This window comes from Panicum virgatum, chromosome 9N (assembly GCF_016808335.1).
Source record: "Panicum virgatum strain AP13 chromosome 9N, P.virgatum_v5, whole genome shotgun sequence".
NCBI classification, from domain to species: Eukaryota; Viridiplantae; Streptophyta; class Magnoliopsida; order Poales; family Poaceae; genus Panicum; species Panicum virgatum.
The window spans coordinates 48,325,196-48,328,891 of NC_053153.1; the positions used below are offsets into that span (position 1 = coordinate 48,325,196).

Here is a 3,696-nt window from a genome sequence, read left to right on the forward strand (position 1 = left end):
TTTGGAAATATGGTGCACGGCCAAAAGTTTGCTCGAAAAGATGTCCAAATTATTTTTCCCAAAGGATTAAAAACTCAAAAAATATTTTTGGTATTTTTTTGTAAAAAGGGAAAAGTGCTAGAAAAAATTCCAGCATGCAGAAAACAATTTTGAAAATTTCAAACATGCAGTGGAGAAAAACAAATAAGGTGCAAAGAAAATGTTGAAAAGCGGAAAACAAATATGAGATAAATACCAATATACCTTTGGTAAGGGCGCGTCGTTTAAAGTCCGACGTGCACGACTTTTCTCCATCGTTCTTACCATTCATCAGCTCGTCCTGGAGAACTGGACGAGGCCGAACTCTCGACCTTCCGCCACACCTTCTTTTCCTTCTTTCTTTTAGGTGCGGAGGGTCGTTGTTCTGGCTGGGGTTCTGGTGCACCCCAGAGTGCTTGCCCTTCACTGTCTTGTTGAATCATGAAGCGCTGCTCTTCCTTCTTCTTGAACCTGAAAAACATGTCCTCCTTTCCGACACGAAAATGGATTTCTCCCTTTTCGACATCGATCCTTGCCTTGCCAGACCTTAGAAAAGGTCGCCCAAGTACGAGGTCGACTCCGAGGTCGCCCTCCATATCCATTACCACAAAGTCGGCAAGGACGAAGGAGTCTCGTACTCGTACGAAAACGTGTTCGGCTATCCCTTCGGGATACCGAATGGTTGAATCTGCAAGCTGTACGAGCATAGTTGTTGGGGGAAAGAACAGGATATTCAAGTGCTTCATATGTTACCTTGGGCATTATATTCACGCTTGCCCCTAGATCGCATAGGCATCGCTCGAAGTATTTGATGTAGATTGAGCAGCTGATCATGGGGACCCCTGGATCCTTTTGTACCGCTGCTACCATGACATCCCAAACATCGTTCCTTGGGGGATAGTACCTACCTGCATGGTTATTGCGTGGTGGCCTCCGGGATGAGTTATCCCATCCGGTAGACACCATGCTGACATTTTCCATGGGAGACTCGGGTTGCCCCGGGATCTTCCCGCTCACAACAGCAGGTTACGAAGCAGCAATTTGTGCAAGCTGGGTTTCGATCATTTTGTTGAAACTTAACTAGTTTTTTAAGAGTTGAAGACAAAGTTTCAAGCTTGACATTTAAACTTTCCATGGATTTGTCGTTGGCCAAAAGCTTTTTATTTATATTTTCGTTGATTTTAACTTGGCCAAGAACAAGTTCTCTCAAGGGAGGTTGGTTTGAATTAAAGTTTGAATTATAAGAAGGATTGTAGTTATTACCTCCCTGAAAAGGTGGATGTGGCTAGTTCCACCCCTGGCCTCCTTATGGTGGACGGTACCCATTGTTGTTGTTGTTGTTGTTGTTGTTGAGGTAGGCACAGTCTTCATGGGTTTCGGGGCAGTCGTTCCCCGAGTGTCCTTCATTACCACAGACTTCTCACGTGAAGTGCGATTCCATGGCACGAGCATAGTTTTCTCTATGCTTCTTGAATTCGGCCCTTTCGCTGAGATGCTTCAGTAGGAGGTCCAGTTTGGCAACAATCATATCCGTTTCCTTGACGGTATGGGTGCCCTTGGTGCGGGGTTGGAGTCGTTCATCGCTCCACCCCTGATTGGAGACCATCTTCTTGACCAATGCTTTGGATTTGGCTATGGTCAGGTCGAGGAAGGCTCCTCCAGCAGCGGCATCAATATTGGCTCGAGATGTTGTTGTGAGCCCGTTGTAGAAGCTTTGCAGGACGATCGTCCATGCCATGATGAGGACAGGCCAGGATGTATTCCTGCAGCCTCTCCCAAGCTTCTGGGATGGATTCCATCCCTGTCTGCAGGAAACTTGAAATTCTCCCGCGTAGGGTATTTGTTTTGCCCAGCGGGAAGAATTTTGCGAGGAAAGCCTTGGAGCATTTGGCCCAGCTGTTGATGTCCTTTTCTTTGTAAAACCACTGTTTCGCCTTCCCCACCAGGGAGAAGGGAAACAGACGAAGCTTGATAACATCGGCAGCGACACCCTGTATGACAACGGTTTCGCAGAGCTCCAGAAAATTCTGCAAATGTGCAATTGCGTCCTCATTCGGCTTGCCACAGAATGGGCTAGCCTGCACCATGTTGATGAGGCTTGATTTGAGCTCGAAGTTCACGTCCCCGACATTGATGTTGGGGCCAGCGGCCACATTGTCGGTGGAGGGGACGGAGAACTCGCGGAGAGTCTTTTCAGCCATAGCCTCAAGAACGAGTGGTGCTTCCGAAATGGGTTCCTGTGTCGGGAGGATAGCGAGAGCAGGAACGACACGAGGTCGTGCCCTTCTCACGAGCCTCTTTGGATTGTCTGTGTAGTTTTCCGACAGGGAGAAACCGGTCATACACTACCCCTGTCTTCTTTCAAGTCAAAAATAAAAGAAGACATAAAGTGACATTAGCCTGAAAGAGTAAAGACTATATCCTGAGTACAAGGTCTAAGTTAATATTAGCACAATATCTTTGTTCACATGCCGTCCCCGGCAATGGTGCCAGAAATGCTTGTTGGCATTTCTTAGCGCAATCATTAGGAATGGTTAATCCTTAGCAACAGCGCCAGGGATGTCTGTTGGCAGTCCTTAGTGCAATCACTAGAAATGAGGGCGCTAAACCCATCCTAGCAACTGCACCCAAGGGGTGCCACTCTCGTGGTATAATCAATACGATTACAGATGGATCCGCAAGCGCACGGATATACCGTTGTAGCATTTCACCCGGAGAGTAAGGGTATCGTCATTTATTTGTGTCCCAAAGGACGGCAGCGGCAAAGGTATTGTACTCAACATTAACCATGACATTGTGCCTCAAGCAATAGGCAATACTCTAACAGGGGTAAGTACAGATAAAGAATAAGCAAGGGTAATGTGACACAGCACACATCCACACTCCAATAGGAAGGAGTAAAGGAGAGAAACTATAAAACAAAGAACAACTCTATCTTAAGTCAAGGTGTCCTAGTTCTTCTATCCAAAGCTGGGGTCATGTTAGATCATGGTTAGGATTGCAGGTGCCAGAAAAATAGGATAGCGGGGAGAAGGTCCCGCACCGGAGTACATCCAGTCCCATTACCTCTTTGCATGAACTCCTACACCGAACCTGAACGTCGGGGAGTACGCTAAACGCAACACCACTGTTACGCCAGATGGACAGGGCTGTCACCACCTGCCGTCTACCCCAGTCACACCGTGGAGCACGGTCATATCCAAAGGATCCCGCATACCCGAGCACCACGCTCGTGTATGAAGTCACTACTCTAGTGCCCCCAGGTCTCCCACCCTTCGGATGGATGAGTAAAACACTAGAGCAAGCCCGAAAACACAACGAACCTATATCCGTACCCGGATCATCTGGCCTAACCAATACTGTAGCATAACTTATGAACGATCTAAGCATGGATTGATAAACTATCAAGATAGTAAAGCAACCATGGCAGAACTCTATATTATGAATAGAAGTCTGACAAGCCGGATACAAAGCCATACCAGGAGCCGAGGATTGCTCAACGACCCCGAGGACGACTTGCTCGCTAAAGAGAACTAGCCTAGCTCCACTACCTAGCTAAGAGAGCAAGAGAGAGGGGAGCCTTCTTGGAGAGAATGGAATGAAGTGTGTGAGTGTGTGCGTGTGAGGGGTGAGAGGGGGCCCTATTTATACTAGTGGAGGTCCGTTCCCGCCAAATGC

The 3,696-nt window shown here is 47.5% G+C and overlaps 1 non-coding gene across 1 annotated transcript; it reads left to right on the forward strand.

The window, feature by feature from the left end:
* Positions 1–1,749: 1,749 nt before the first annotated feature.
* On the forward strand, positions 1,750–1,856 carry LOC120693739. Its single transcript, XR_005683192.1, has one exon. It is a non-coding gene; the product is annotated as a small nucleolar RNA R71 (small nucleolar RNA).
* The last annotated feature ends 1,840 nt before the right edge of the window (positions 1,857–3,696 follow it).